The sequence below is a fragment of the Hetaerina americana genome, unplaced genomic scaffold (genome assembly GCF_022747635.1).
Source record: "Hetaerina americana unplaced genomic scaffold, ioHetAmer1.1.p SCAF_1, whole genome shotgun sequence".
Classification (NCBI taxonomy): Eukaryota; Metazoa; Arthropoda; class Insecta; order Odonata; family Calopterygidae; genus Hetaerina; species Hetaerina americana.
In genome coordinates this window covers 4,264,693-4,282,751 of record NW_027286069.1, presented here as the reverse complement: position 1 = coordinate 4,282,751, position 18,059 = coordinate 4,264,693, and positions in this window count along the sequence as shown.

Sequence of the window (18,059 nt, the reverse complement as noted above, 5' to 3'; positions counted from 1 at the left end):
TGAATTATGACGGCGAGTCATGAATTGTGTCATCCGGACCTGAATGTTGGCAGCCGGCCCTGATATTTGGATAACGAACGATCTTACATGGCAGAAACTGAACCTTAACTGTGGCAATCGGCCCTGATTTTTTGCAGTTGCTACTGAAATGTGAAAGCTGGCAATTAATGTTAGCAGCCGGCCCTGGTTTTTTGTAACCACCCTGCTTCGTCATTTGGCCCTTTCCCTACGTGATGGCCCCTTGCCTCTGTTTTCAACACCATCTAAACGGCTGACCTCGGTGTTTGGCAATCTTAATGATGTCTTGTATTTTTGAAGGCTAATACTGTTCACTGCTATTTTTGGAATTTATAAAGGAACTTTTGTTTCACTCTTTTCCTCTATCTCTATTTTCTTCGTAGGTTACTTGTTCGTGAACTTCCTCCATTCTCTATTTGTCTTGATGGTTATTTAGCATTAAAAGTGTCACCAGAATGGGTTTTCACAAATTAAAATAATGTTTAGTTTCATGGGAAGTAACTAGAAAGTATGTCCTTGAACCTGTTAAGAGAAATTTTTTAGTATCACTATGCTCTTTTATACAAAAACCTTTTTTTAAAATTTGAATGCCAATTTTTGGAACCGGTGCCTTAAGAAAGCGCTTTGCGCCGTCCAAATACATCAACTGCATGACCCAAAGACCGACTTTGGTTCTGTTCATCTGTCCTCTTATTGTCAATTATACCATTCTACTCATTCCTTCAATCTCAGAATAACGAATTAAGGAAATACATATTTTTACACATAAGCTAACAACTATTTTGATAATATGCATTTGAACTAGTCGCGATGTGGCAACCGGAAAACGAAAACCCTATTTCCTTTTTCAAAGTTAGCGTTATCAAAAAAATCTATTGATGCCATTTCGGGCTGCTTTGTTAGCGCCTTCAAGGCAAAAAATGACGAAATAGTGAGGGAAAAAGTTATTATAATAATTAGAACTTTTAATCAAACTTTGAGATTTAAACTACAAATGGTATACATAATTTCTAACCTGACTCAAAGAAAAATTGTTTTTGGATTTGTTCTGTTTAAGGAGTACACAAAAATATAGAGACTATATTCGCCTAACCTCAACACGAAATATCTATCTAAATGAATGTGCAGTCATATGATACAAGCAATTCTATCCGAAATTTCTGCTTAAAATAAACATGTGTCAACATTTTGATCCTCCTCAGGCACCAAACCGTGGTAACAAAATTTACAATAATACACATTAAATGACGGCATGTAATATATTGTAAAATGTTGGAATGACTCGAGTTGGGGATGCTCGTAAATGACTTCTGCATAGTAAATAAAAGAACAGAAAAAGAGACTAGACATTTAAGACTCTAATTGAACAAATAAAATCTTTAAGGATTGTAAAACTCTTTTAGGTACTAGCTCTTTTTATGTAAATTTTTTACCTTTTGCTTATGACTTTGCCGACTTTTACACCTGGGTTAAATAACCGACCATTGCCTGTAATCCAATTTCCCCTATTTGGAATCGAATTTCAAGTGCGTGCAATAAAGTTTAAACCACCGATAAAAAGAAAGGGAATTAAAGGGTTATAATAATAAGAGACGAATGGTAATGGTATCTTGAAGTGAATTAACTGAATTTTTATGCTACCTCAATATTTTCAATAATAATTCCTTTAATGACGTACTTATGAAATGATTCACATCGGGTAAAATTCCGTTCCAGTTTACATTATTAGTTCAGTGACACTTTCATTTTCACAATTAAACTTGATGGAGTACTTACTCCTGGATAATTTATGACACAACATTTGCATAATAAGGTATTAGCAATTTAAAATAATTACTATCTTCTAACGTTATCTCAGGTTAACGGCAGAACTAACCAATCAAAATACAACAATATTACTGCACACGTATTCATTGCATTCACTTCATGATTTGAGAAATACCTCCATCTTTATGGAAATATACGGTGAAATAAGATCTATAGTCTTTATAATGAAAATGATTTTAATCTAATCAGTAATCGGGCGCAACAATAACAAGTCACGAAAATTGCATCAATTGAGAGCGTAAAAGCCCAGACAGATTCGTCGTTCCAAAAATATAAGCTGATCTGGCTAATCCGCTTGAAAATGGCTTACTCATTGGCTTGCAGGCTAAGGACGATAATATCCCTTTGGGCGTAGTTTGGTGATGAATGATTTTTTAAAATTGAGTGTTTAGATATGGCCTCAGTCAGTGAGGTGTGTCATTAGTATCAGAAAACCTGTTAACAGAGAGTAATGATAAATAGAGAGCAAGCAAAAGGAAACAATACAATCTGATTGGAGCATCTACTTGCACGCCAACATGCCGGCCCTGAGTTCTAACACTTAAACACTAAACCTGACGTTCTGCGCAGTCCCGCTGTGGTCACAAAAATAGTAGTAGTCCGCAAGCTTCAAGTCAGGACCATTGGTGAAATGTGTATGAAAAACGTCCATACGTTTGCCTCAGTGAGGACACAAAATAAAATTTTACAAGATTTTACGGTCCGATATACTGATAATATTTTCAGAAAAGATATTCCGTTGCGTAAAATATTCACCCACTATAACTGGGGGAGAATGGACGGAAATAGTATTCCGTATATTTTCTTCGTTTACATTTCGCTTCGGATCCCTTCCATTGTGACAAGCCGCCGCGCCTCGCACCCCACACCGCGCACGCACCCTCTTCCCTTTCCACTACCCCCCGCCCCCTCTGGCTCACTCCCCTCCCCCTTTACCCCTGCTCCGCCTCACTCCCCCTCGCCATCGCTCCGACTCCAGTTTTCTATTGATGTTGAGCGACGCCGCACAACCTTTTCCTGATAAGTTATCGAACCACTCCGGGAGGAGGAATGAGGTTGTGGGCCGGAGGGCTAGTGAGGGAGGGAAAGGGGGTGGCGGGGGGGGGATGAAAGACGTGGATCGCGCGAGGGACGGTGTCTGTGGAACGGGAGAGGGGAAGTTGAAATTTTTGGCGGTGATAGGGGAAAGAGAAGGGACAAGTTTCTCCCGCAGTGGGGCAAAAGTCTCCAAAGTTAGTTGAGGACACTCGGGATAAAAATAGTCAGTGAAAAAATCTGTGGTACGGCATGCACAACATAGGTGTAATCATGGCATAAAAGATGTTTACAGTGATAATAAGATATCTTCATAAAAAGTATAAGGCGATGAATTAATTCCTGCCTGAAATGGCATCAATTCAGCTCAATTCAGAATCACGAGGCTGAAAACACATCATGCAAAATTTGTGTAAAAGGAAACAACTTTTTCCCGACGTGACCGTGCGTTGAAGCGTACTCGCGCCACGCAAGCTCGGTGATGGGAGGCCTGACCTTCAACATGCGCCAAGTACCAATCGCCGGCAAACGTTCCTTCCGGCTAGATCGTGCTTTCAATGGACCACCGTCGAGTGACTTGGTTCAAGTGCAAAATGCAGCGAACGATTTAGCGGCGAAACGTCATCACATTTTGTGTTAGACTAAAAAAAATCGGGTTAGGAGACTTTGGACTTGATTTTCCAAGTGTTTAAGAATGAAATAATGTCACAAACGTAAGTTTTTAAGAGACACAACGTCATTCCAAGAAACTGCGGGAGATGCCGCAACTGTAACTTTTAACGGAGTCATCCGCTAATATGCATTTCAATGTAACAATTTCAGAGTGTAAAAATCATTCGCCTTGACCAGAATTCGAACCCGGATCCCTCGATGTCCGGCCGAGTGCTTTAGCCAGTTAAGCTATCGAGGCGTCCTCTTAAACTCTTCAAAGATGGCCGAGAGAGAGAGAGAGCGGAGTACGAGCCCCGCGCTGGACGACCGTCGACGTCAAGAACCGACGACGATGTGCACCGTGTGCGTGAAGTGCTGAATTCAGACCGTCGTTCAAGTGCGTGCATAATTGCAGATCGTACATTGGCATTTATAAAGTTACAGTACATACCTTTCATACTGGAAATTTGGCGATGCGGAAGACCTGAGCTAAACTCGTCCCAAAGATCCTGACGGACGACCAAGAGCAGAAGTGTGCTTGCGAAGACCTTCTTCAAGGCGTTAAAGAAGACCTCGACTTTTTGTTAAGTCCCAACTTGACACCATTAAACCATTCCCTGCTCCCAAAATTGTAAATCTCCCTCAAAGGCACTTGGGTTACCATGGTAACCTAAGTGCCGTCTAAGAAGCTTGCACGCGTAACCTTAAGGAACTTCCGGAATCCGCCTATCAGGGAGTCTTCGAGTCATTGAAACACCGCTGGTAGAAGTATATTGATACTCAAGGGATGTGCTTTGCAGAATTCGGAGGCATGGTAGCATAATCTGTAATAAATCTACTTTTCTGAAACTTTTTCCGATACTATTAGGAATCAATCAATCAATGTCTACTAAGCTGTATTATATTAAAACCCACTAGACCTTAGGTAAGTAGTTTGTGTGCAACGAATTTAGCCCAAAGTAGTTTAGATTTTCATAATCCCTTCTCGTACATTAAAAGCTTGTGTATTAGTGTTAACAATAACAAGAACACGGCTGCAAATTATTGACAGTGGTAGAATTGGCTATTAGAAATATTCTTACACTAAAAGTGAACCGTTTGAGCACTTAGCGAAAAGGCCCAATAATTTAAATTTGCCTGTTTTCATAGAATCACTTCATGCTACAATCTAACGCAATATATATATATATATATATATATATATATATATATATATATATATATATATAATGTATAACACTTAGCACTAGTGGACACAGACAAAAACACAGAAACACACAAAAAAAGAGACTCACTATTTTTCGAATTTTCGGTGGTCGTTGCCACCTTTATCAAGGAGGAGAGGGACAGAGTTCTGTCCCTTTCCTCCTTGATAAAGGTGGCAACGACCACCGAAAATTCGAAAAATAGTAAGTCTCTTTTTTTGTGTGTTTCTGTGTTTTTGTCTGTGTCCACTAGTGCTAAGTGTTATACATTATTATTCACGTCCGTGAGTCTTTCAAAAAGTGTTATATATATATATATATATATATATATATATATATATATATATATATATATATATATATATATATATATATATATATATATATATATATGCAGGTTTCTCTATTTTTTCAACTGTATATTTTCCGTAAATGTAGCAGTCTAAAAAATAACACAGCTCGAATTTTATTGAGCGCGTTAATAGTCATTGGATACATATGAATCGTAGTTTTCAGTTAAGAAGCAGATTTCTCTCTCCTAGATTATAGGCCAGCATCATTGTAAATTAAATCAGGAAAGCAGCCACAATTAAACTATTTGACAATTGTATAAATAAATGTAATATCCATCAATTTGATATTTTGGGAATTATTGATAAAAAAGCATAAAATTACATAAATGCTTTTGAAAAACATATATAATACGAAATAAAAGACGGATGAAAAGACAATTGCTCCTCTACGCGAATGAGTATTTCAGCGGAAGTTCTGGCGATAAAATGGATGTTAGACAACAGTGTGGGATGGGAGACTCTTTTGATGTTTGCCGACGGATGGAGTGATGACTCAAGAAACGCATTTCGGTTGTTACTAAGGGAACACGAAAAGACGGAGAATCAATACTCGGCTCTTGGCGGGAGAAGTCATTCAGACAAAGGTCCTTTCTTCAAAGCGTACGAGTGAGACTTAGCACTTCGACATTTGAAATCAACAAACAGTTTATTGAAGTTATAATTGAAACAATAAGAAGATAACTAAGGCTCATTAGGAAAAATTCCGTGGAAAGATTTAACACACACTCTCTCTCTCTCTCTCTCTCTCTCTCTGCACAACCGACATAGGAAATCGTTTTTAATCCAAACTTTGGAACATTTTAAATTTATGGACCAGTTATCTCGTATGAACCTTCGGTATATAGCGGTGGTTCGATTCTTGAAAAAATTATACCAATGTGGGGTTTTAATGACCCCAATAATACATTTACTGCTGAGAAAAGCATATGAAATAATGCATTGACCCCTGATTCAGAAATGTGTGTTAGTATATTACTGAAGTTTTGAGTATTTTACTTATACTCTTCGTTATGTTCACGAAAATTATAAACTCTCTTCTCGGTTAGACTGAAAAAAATCATTTCATGGCTAATAAACATTAATCCCCTTAATATCTGTGACTTAATAAATAACTAACAACTGTTTTTAACAGTTTAAAATTTACCACCATAGGTGAATGTAAAAGGTTCATTTATGACACTCATTTCGTATTTTACTAATTATAATCAAATTTTTATTGCGTGGTAAAAAAGGAAATGAATTAAACTATAACCCTTCGAAAATGTCTCATATCAATAACGACAAAAACCTTAGTCCAGAACCAAGAAATATAGGTCTGCACTCCGTATGCTATGAGGTTTCTTTCCAAGCAAACGAAATAAATTACGAGTATTTAATTCTGTCAAACCTATTTGTTCAATCGCTTAAAGGTGCTGATTGAATTGAAACGACCCTTCCAGGAAATGAAATTAGCAGTGGTTAGGCATTGGGTAGGAGGTGAACAGGGTGATGGGTTTTGACCGCATACGGTGGTTGACTTTCCTTTCCGGTCTTAATCCGCCCAACCTTTTTACCAGCCACAATACGCATGTGTAACTGCTGAACGGAGAGAAATGCAATTAAAATCTTCCTATTTCCTTGCCAAAATGACGGACGATATATCGCTGAATACTGAAAGAAGAATCGTCAAAATATCAAATTTTTTCCTTTCTTCCTTCATCCCCTTCTTCGGAGGCCTCTGGTGCCCTTGGGAACTGGAAGAGACACTTTTGGCCGGTCGCCAGATTTCCGGACGACCGGAGTTTACACAACACTCATTCCCAGGGTGCCCTCTCAAATCCGCAAACTTTGGTTTAGCAGACGGGCACGCACCACCAGACTAATTCTACAAGGCCGGTTAATTTGAATATTACTGATCCTTCCCATAATGATCATCAAAGGAAATCTGCACTATATTGACGATTTTTGTACAGAACTTTTACTTAATTGCATTCTGCCCGTCATTACTATTGTATTCCCGCGTATCACCAGCACATTGTGTCTTATTTTTTTGTTTGTGTTATTTTCTTCATTCTCTTGTTCTCTTTATCATGGCAACAGAAATGTCAATTGCTGTATTCACTCTTCCAAACTAACTTAGTATCCTCCCTTCTATCAGTTCCTTAAATAAACCTCTTGCTCCAAGTTATCACCTCCATTTTCGTATTTCTCACAAAAACTTTGTTTGTACGCCACATATAACGTTCCTACGCTTAACTTCATTTATTTTCTTCAAGTACTTTAAAATCTCACTAAAAGTCGTGGTGTCATATTACTTTCGTTTATATCCGAAACTTTTCATATTTTATTTTTGACATGCTTGTGTACTTCGAACTAAGTTGTGAAGATAACTTGAGATATGTATTTTTTTACTATAACAGCTAAGTAAAACAACACATTTTGTCTAAAGAGGATAGAAATTCCGTAGAATTATAAAAAATCATGAATATTATCAGTAAAAAAGGACAATTTTTTCAGAGTAAAAAATATAACAGGCTGGATAGTGTTAGAAGACTAAATAAACTCTTAGAAAAGATATGTCAAAGACAGCTCCCTATATTTTTTCTAACTGTGTCCTGCTCAGTTTCCGACGGCTATCGTGTACAAGACACGTGGAAAATATAACCTTTCTCTGAAGTAAAAGAAACTGGAAAGGTACGCTAACAAGTAAAAAGTATAAACATTGAATCTTATCAGGCTATTTCCCTTTCTCAGAAACTTTCGGTCACTCGAACATTTAGTCCGCGGGAAACAAGTTGGCCCTATCCAACCACATCGAACGCAGATTGTGTGGTTGGATTGTCAAACAATCAATATGACTCTCCTTTTGAGAAGTCCCATGACTAACGAAAATATTCGAGAAAAATTCACAAAGGGCAGCATTCCAACAGAAAATGTTTACCAACATTAGAGAGTTACGCCATGTTCAATTCATACAGAAAAAAGTTAAGAAAAGTGTTATTGGCTAATAATTTGATATTCATCACTTAATTGATGGCACTCTAGGATTGTTATTAATGACTATCCCAGGATCAGACAAAACAAACGGAAGACCCAAAATAGCGGAAAATGACATTAGAAATTTCCTTCTTTGTAGATGAAAAATTGAACGGTTACCTCTAACTTACTAAGTGATACTTAATTTCTCTTCTTTACTATATAGTCTTACTTGAAGAAGGTCTCGAAGAAGGCCGAAAGCTTAAACAATCTACTATGTGAGTGTCCTTTTAAGTGCTACTATTTTATTTGTGTTTTATTGTGACGTCCAAATATTATACTGCTCCTGTGAGTGTTTTATATCAACGTGGCAGAGACAAAATCGACAAATTTATGAATGAATACCGGGCGGAAGTGGAGACCCTGAGGTAGGTTTAAGAAAAGAAGGAATGGATGGATTTCGTAAAGGATTTATGAATAATGAATATGAGTAACTGGAAGGAGTTTTCACAAGAGGGAAGGGTATGTGCGTTAACTGCTGCTAAAGAGGCCAAAACCCATGGAGGTTGGTGACAGCCAAGGCAAAAGAAGACTTTCTTTTACAAAAATCTGTGAGAAAATAGCAGCTGTGGACTTGAAAATGCGAAGCATTTGTTCCGCGTTTTCTTCAGTAAATTCATTGTATGTTAAAAACTTACGTCATCTAATAATTAACAACGTAGATGTCAAAAGTGTTCAATATTACTCTATACAACACCATGATTGCTTTTAAATAATCGGGATTCCCTTGATATTATATCATGCACATGATCTTCCATGCATTTCATTCAATCGATCTGCTATGTTCAAGAGTTCAATGTCATGTATTGTGAGTTCACCGTTCTCAATGTTCAGTTCAAGTGGCGTTTCATGTAACTGTTCGCATGGAAAAAGATAAGTAGTCGTAAAAATGGAATATTGACGTTATCTAGCGAACGGCTATCGCTGAGACAAGTGCTACCGGAGAAATTCGTTTTCTTCGAGTAAACAGTCCTCAAGGAACAAATCCTTGAGTTGGCAGTTCCGGCGACAACACACAATCCTCTTTCAAACTGCAATCCATTTCTTACGCTTCTGTTTTTCTTATTTTTTTCCTTCTCCGCCCGTTTAACCTTCCGCCTTCTCCCCTCCAGCGTCGACTCCCCGCCCTCCCTCACCCCATGCATCCCTTCCCCACTCCCGCACATCTCGGTCTACTTCTAAGAACTGCGCTCCTGACGCCTCATTCTTTCGCCATTGGCATTAAAATTGAAATAACGAGATATTTAGACATCTATCACAGTAATCGGACAAACCTTGCTAGGGGTTGTTTACATACGTAATGGACTCTTGCAATTGGTTCAATGTCGTGTGATTCCATGCAAATAAAATCATTCCTCTGGTGAATAATTTTAGAAATATAAGGCAAGACATATTGATTAGACCAATTCGATTTCTTTTCATCAAAATCTTGTATAAGATATGGATGATTTTTTGCCAAATTAAAAAGTAAATAACTATTGATTCATGTTTCATATTTTAAGTGATTTTTACCTTATTTTCCAAATATAGTAAATGTTGGTAAAACTACGGAATGTTTTTCATTCGGTGATTCATCAGTGCTCATACCCGACGCTTGATTCAACCTGATAGCCAACTTATCTCGCATTTATTTTATTGCTCCAAGGCCATAGGTTTTGGAGTAATTAAATTCACGCCAAAACTTCCACGTCAAACATTCCACTCTAAGTTCCATTTGAAAATAATATGAAAGGAAACTATAAAGACGAATCATTAAAAAAATTCTTGTAGGTAATTTTCATAAACCACTGGAAGATAAGTTATTTTTATTCGAATGTTTAACAAAACTAAATACTGATTCTGTTATCTTATTCAAAAACGCCGAGAAACGTTCAGAATCAGCAGGGATAAAGGTACATTCCACATAGGAATGTATCTAGATGTTGTCATATTTCACCATAGATAATAGCGGACATTCTCGCTTAGTGTTCTGGTGTTCGTGGTGAAGAATTCGAGAAAAGGATAAGGTGTACAGTGACTGTTTGTATTGAGAAAGAGTTAATCACCTTGGAGCATGGCTGAGGAGCCCACACACGTACTTTAGCCAGAGGTGATCCACGTCCTGAGAATTGCAAAAAAGATTTCGTGACGAATTACTCACTCAATTACAACATTCTAACGCAACAACCAACTTTCCCATGGAGTATGCACATTTTCTTCCCTTCAGAGGTTTCTTGACACATTGATAGGAGCACTCAAGGAAATAATCGTAAAATACTTAATCTCTCTCCCTTCCGCTCTTCTCCTCCAATCATCTTTTTTCGATGCAAACTTCCAAATATTCCCTTAACACCTCCTCGCGGTTAGGAAAAGAGTTGAGCTAACTGAAAAAGTAACTAATCATTCACTTAATTACTTAAATGCACATTCATATATGCAAAGGTTAAATAAAATTAAGCTGCATAAAGATACAATGCCACATGGCATAGTAATTAAAACATTTATTTAGGCAAAAATGTTATCACTTGTCACTGAATAATTTATTAACACGAATATCACATTGCTAAATATTATTATTCCTTGTTTCTCACTGTTATGTGGCAAGTACACTAATGTTAGTTATACATACATATATCATATTTACTTAACGTTTTTGCCTAGTATACGGTCATATGAATATTTATTCCGTCCTAAATATCATAAATTATGTTTTTCTCATAAGTGCTGAAAAATAAATCTTCTGCAATGCTTAATAAAAATCTGTTTAGTAAAATGTTTGCCACTGAAGGAACAAACAAACATTTTCTTAGGTAATTGGTTTTCTTTCTTTGAAAAAATAATTAATATCACATGCTACTCTGTTGTTAATTCAACAGGGCTACTTTGGGTGCCTTGATTGTAGATCTTTGGTAGTATAGGTAAATAAAGTAGTTGCAGAGATAATTCCAATTAAAAAAAAGAAGTAGGACAATGGGTTGTCTAATGCGGTGTCCATTAAAGTGCCTATTCCACGAACCCTGAAATAAAATACTCAATTATTCAACACGGCAATTTAAAAAGTAATTAACCTTTCGGACTAGATACGCTGTAAAGGCAATTATTTCCACATTGATTATATAGAGCAAAAAATTTTGCTTTGACAAAAAATTAAATTAATTTAACCTAGCCCGCATATATGATACAAACTGTTTATTTGTAGAGAAAACTTGGCTAATAATTATTTTCCCCGAAATATCAACCGATTGGAATATGAATGAAGCACAGGGTTATCTGTTCCACCAAAAATGAAATATCTGTGGACACATCCGACAAGGAAATCACATGACCATGCGTGTTTTTTTAAGTACATATTCACATCTTATGTAGATCCTATATTTAAATGTGAACCGTAGGAGTAGTGAATTCATGGACAGTTTCAATTCTAGAAAACAATTTTCATTCTAAATCCTAATAAATGCAATTAACTCTGAATTTCACTGTCTATACAACACGTGATTTTTGACCTCATGCGTCTTTCAATCTCTCAACATAACGACATGGCACGGATTTTAGAAAAATGTGGAGTGAGATTAATACGATTTCTAATATTACTGATTATAACTGAAAACTTGATGTCGTATCTTCCCAAACGGAGGCCCTGTGTTCTACGCCTATATAAACTCATAGTTTTTGAGTTAGATTTCATTTTACCCTAAGGGTTATTTCATAATATTCATGCCTAATAAGGATAATACATACAGGGTCTATCCCAAAAATAAGTCGTCTTTTCTCGCCGTCTCTTTTGACTCAAAAGGTGTTATCCACCAAGATATATGCTTCAGGGAAAGAAAGTGAACAGTAAGTTTTACCTAAAGGTTCTGGAAAGGCTGTGGAAAAGAGTGTAACGCATCAGGAAGGAGATATTTGCCAACTGGAGTCCGCACCACGACAACCTTCCTGTCCCACATCGCCTTCCTCGTGACCCGAGTACCAGGCCGAGTATGAGGCAGTAACGCTGCCCCAGACGCCCTGTGGCAGTGTGGATGTGGCACCGTCAGACTTCTTTTTGCTCCCAAGAATAAAAAGGAGCTAGAAAGGGAACCATTTTGGAATGCTGGAGAACATCAAAGAGGCCGCGAGGATAAGTCTGAATATGTTTCCTGTCGACGCCTTCCAGGAAGCATACATTGTTAGAGGCGCTTGCATAGATGAGTCGTTACTCAAGGGTGCTATTTAAAAGAAATTTAGTAATTTTATAATTTGATCTACGATAAATATTTTTACCTGAATTTATTCAAATTAATACTTTTGGGACAGACCATGCAGTTCCTCAATGGTGTGAGTATTTGTGCGAGTGGACAAAATTTAATGGTTTTCTTCCCTTAACGGATCTCCACTCCTGTACAATAATTTGCACTTTGTTGATTTGGCACATCCAGCAATTCTCCAGTGGAAATAAGCCAACCCCATTGCCGTGGCTAATGAACTACGATTTACTTATTAGCGCCGCCGCGTAGATGGATGGTAATTGGGAACAGCTATTTCGAATACATCTCTGAAACCCCGAGCGAAGGAGGAGACTTAATCTGGTGTTGATGAAAACAAGCAAAGAGAGGATACGGGCGTAAAAATAGGGTTCCGAAAGAAATGCAAATTTTCAGGAGTCAAAAGAATCTCTCCCTGGTGAATAATTCTCCATTCATGTGTATGTATGTGCTAATACGAGCATGTATTGCGGGAAATTACATCTGAAACATATTCTATTCACGCCAAAATGGGATAATGGGGAGTCTATATACAATAATCCCTCCCTTGGACCCCCAAAGGGCGGAGTGGGTGGATGAAGACAAAGAGGGGCTCGAGGGACCATTGACGGAGAGAGAGAAGAGAGGGAGAGGGTGGGGGTAAGAGGGATTGAAGTCGGCGACGCTGCGAGACGCTGGAGCGATGTGGTTACCCTAGGGTTGCGGGGGCGCGGGAGGGGTGTTTAGGACGGAAGCAGACGGCGCGGCGTCTGGCTGGCCCGGGGAAGTTAGGCAAGGTTCTGGAATGGTAATCCAGCGACGGATGTAGCAAATTTCCAACACATCCTCCTGCTTTACCCCCTCCCCGCCCCTCCGAAGGCCTCCCGCCTCCTCCAGCCAAACCTCGCAAGTCCCGGCCTCTTCCACCTCCGAGGCATTATCGCCCAAGCCATTAAACGCTAAACACTTACTACGCCTCAGACCGCATCAGCAGTAATGGGATTAAAAGATACGTTTCGAAATGTGATTGCTGGTGGCATTACTTGGTGGTCCAAAGTCTGTCTTTTGCATGAGGGTGGGGCAAAATCGACGACTGGGGATGGAGAACGTATTTCCAGAAGGTGCAAGTGGTGTTGCGATGGAAACGTAGCCCTCTTTTAAGAGCATGTGGTGGTGGTTTTGAACAGCTCTGGTCGCCAGGCAGTCGAGTGATCTCTTACAGGAGTATTTGCTCATGAAATTCATTACGTGAAATGCAATAATTTCAGAGAGTAAAAACCATTCACCTTGACCGGGATTTGAACTCGGATCCCTCAATGTCCATACGAGTGCTTAATCCAGTTTAAGAGAGCGCCTGGTAGCATTACTGGCTAAACTACTCTGACGGACATCGAGGGATCTGGTTTCGAATCCCGGTCAAGGCCAATGATTTTTACACTCTTAAGTTTTTGCATTGTATAGCAAACCGATGTAAAACCTGTCCTCTTATTATGCCTACTCCCCTCTCCCTACATCCCCTCATTGCCCCCTCACCTCGTTCCAACGCTAATTGTCTCGCAAAAAATATTATTTATCTTTTATCATGCAAATATTGCACTTCCTTTTACATAGGCGAATGCATTACCCCCTTATCCATCCGAATGAATAATCACCGGTACTCCTTCAATTCTGCCTCACTTTCTTCTCTTCCTATCCCTTCACACGCCAATTCTCACAACCTTTCATTCGACCAGTGTTTTGCTCTCGGCATCCTAGAATCCCTACCTGATTCAGCCACCAATATAGAGGTGAGAACTCGTGAATCCGCCAACATATTAGCTTTCCGTTCTTTCAAAATTCCCACCCTTAACCGCCACCTTTAATTTCCCTCCACACCTCCCCTCCCCACCCATACCTCTTTCCCCTCTCCACAGCAACAGCATATTTTCAGTCTCTCTTGAAGAAGGCCTCTGAGAGGGCAGAAAGCTCGAACAATTATCCGTGTGAGTGTCCTTTTAAAAATGTTGCTATTCTATTCTATTTGTGTTATATTGTGTCAGCCCATATATATATATATATATATATATATATATATATATATATATAATATATATATATGTATATGTATATATATATGTATATGTATATACATATATATATATATATATATATATATATATATATAATATATATATATGTATATGTATATATATATGTATATGTATATACATATATATATATATATATATATATATATATATATATATATATATGTATATACATATATATACATATATATATATATAATATATATATATATATTATATATATATATATATGTATATGTATATATATATGTATATGTATATACATATATATATATATATATATATATATATATATATATATATATATATATATATATATGCGCCCACAAAACTTCGTGGGAAAATTCAGACGGGGTCTTTAAAATATTAAACCAAAAATATCATTATGCTCTTTCTACGTTCGACTTGTATTGAAATTATTTTATCTGATATGAAATTTTGAAAATAAGACTGAAAAAAGAAAACTTGTTCAAATTTTAGTTTTGTAATAGAAAAACTTAAGGGAAACCTCAGAAAGGATATTTTTAACGATATAAACGGACAGAGCTCTTTCAACGCAGTAGAAAAAATCTCTCGTAAATGAATGGCTGTGATTTGACATTCTTATCTTTCGTATTTGTCCCTCACTTCCATTATCTTGTACAGATATATGCCAGTATTTTTTGGTGTTTGCACCGATATAATAGTGGCTTTGAGTTCGGTCGAAAAGAACAATAATTTTCTGCGAGGCACCCCAATACGTCAGCTCATCAAATAAATAACCGCTACCTTTTCCTCTCACTAATCATAAAAAGACAAGAGCTACGGGATCGGTCATCGATTTTATAGTCCCAGTGAAGTTACCCTTTCCGTATTCTCGATCTTAAGTTGAGATAAATTGAGGAAAAATGCATGCTTGTCATTATTATTATTATATTAATCATAGCAATTGGTAATGAGTAATATTTGTCAAACAATTCCAAAAATATGTTATATGAAAAGGGGTCAGTGCTATAATATCTTTATCACCGCGAAAATATATTTTCCCTCGTCTTTTGCTTTAGAAATCAGTTGCCTTTACTCGACATCCAGTTAAAAACCTATTTTTAAAATTTTATTTCGACGGTAATTACTTTCGAAATTAGAGACTTCCATTCTCTTAATGACTTCATGTTAATATTGAGTTAAGATTACAATTATAATGAAGGTGCTCCCATTTTCTATAGATAGGAAGTTACATCAAGCTTAGAGTTATCCGACTGTCTGAACCTCTCTCTCTCTCCCTTAGTACTGCTAGGCTCACGCTGTGCCAGTGTTGTGCTGCTGGTTGCTTTAGCAGCAAACGAGGCGTAAGCCCAGCCGTTGCCTAGCGGAAGAAAAGCGAATAATCTGCTTATGGCTCCATTGCTGACATAAAAGAAGTTAAACGCAGCAAATATCACATGTTAGGGAGCATGCTGATCAATACATGAGTGCACTGGAAGTAGAATTTAGGATAAAAACTACATTCTCATCCTTTGAAGCTGTTTAACACGCTAATAAATATTGTTTATATGTTCACTTTAAACATAATATTGATTTTACCGAAAACGTTCCCACAGAACGACAAAAACTTCACCATCATTAGTTGGAACATCAATATTTTCAATGGTTATTCACTTACGATACACATAAAGAAGTGAAATGAAAGGTAAAATTAAACATTGACCAAATGTATTACTGATATATTCGAGAAAATATGACATTCTTTACACTCTGCAGATACACCTCATTCATTGAATGAAAGCATTTTTCTCAAGATTTAATCATAGATCATTGAAAATTTCTAGCGCTCCTCAGCGAGATTTTTATGAGAACTAAAGTACTCATAATAGAAATTTTCATATCAGGTTTTTGAAAAACAACATTCGCGGAAAGAGGAAATGTTACTACGATCAACCATGAAATACGACACGACCACAATCTGATCAAATTTGACAGATTTATGAACTAAATGTTCATGTTACACTGTGACGCTTACTCATCATGTGTGTTGGTAGGTACTATTTTTTTGAACTCTCATGCACTTATTGAGTATACGAGCCTAAATAGAGATATAAACTGAACTATTATTTATCTTCGGTACACTTATACATATCTTTAAAAGTAATGTATTTTAAACAAGTACAAGCAATTAATAACGCTTCAATTGATGAATAACGTACATATACTGTCCAATTAATATTTTGAAAATTTAGTCCACATCGATTTTGTCCCCTTCAAATTACTCTCGATTCGTTGCTATGCCCTTATTCCATCTTCTTTTCCACTGTTTAAAGCACCCGTGGAAGTCCTCCGTAGTTAGGTTTTTTAGTTTTCTCGCCGTTTCTTGTTCTTTTGTGTCCACATCTTCCCAGTGATGTCCCCCTCATCACATTTTTACTTTTTGGCAATAAGAAAAAGTCGCAGGGGGCGAAATCTGGCAAAAGTGGAGGATGATCAAGGATGGTGATTGAATTTTTTGCCAGAAACTGGCGAACAATCAATGCTGAATGTGCAGGTCCATTGTCATGGTCATCCATCGTCTTGAGTCAAACTTGGTCGTACACGAAGCAATCGATCTCTCAAACGCTTGAGAACTGTAAGGTGGAACTCAACATTTTACGGTAAGGACAAGGGGCGGCACACGATCAATGTTGCCGTCCGTCGGATGGGACGTTAAACTGCGGACCCCTTGGCGCCTTTCGTAAAGAGTAGGCTAATGCCGACGCCGGGTTTCTCTCCACCCTTCATCCTTTCCTATCCATCCCCTATGGCGCAAATGACCTTAGCTGTCGGTCGCCTCCCCTCAAAACTACTACTACTACGATCAATGTTGTCGTCAACGCAGGTGGTTGAAGGTCATTCCGGCCTTGCATCATCCGTGGCGACTTGTCGGCCATATTTAAAACACTTGATTCACTTGAAAATGGATGTTTCCTTCAGAGCATTATCACCCTAAACAGCGGTCAAAATTTCAGTAATTTCTTAATAACTTTTACCGCACTTCACCAAAAAAATGATGTTGATTCGTTGCTCCGTGATTTCGTCAATTTCCATTTTCGACAAGCAGTAGAAACAAGGACAGCAGAAACTAACATAACTGGCACCATGCTCACGGCTCGACGATCCACCGATTGGGTCTCTGGCAACTGGCGCCGCTAGTGGGCGGGGCTATAGTCCGCGTCTTGGCCGCCAGATTGCACCAGTTTGCGTATTAATCGTTCGTACTAATATATCCAACATATTCAGGCGAGATTTAGTGGACGTTCGTTATTATGAGAAAAACAAATTTACACTTTCCCAGAAGTTTAGCTTAAGTTAAATTTGTGGGAAAGCGTAAGTTTGTTTTTTTCTCGTACGTACATGTACATATACGTTTATATGTATATCAATGCAACTTCAGTAAGTTACTGTTGCGGCATCTCCCGCAATTTACACATGTCTTTCTCATACGAATTAGTGTATTGATTTGTTCAGCGGAACTATATGTAAGGAGGTACAACCAAAGCCGGAATATAGTAGCGCATAAAATAATAACAGATCAAAAGCATTTTTAGCTCAAATAAAGAGATTATACTGGTTACATAAATTAATCTACACACATGTTTATCATTTTCATCGAGAAATTCAGTTTTTCGTGATCATTCGTAATGGCTAAACTACCTT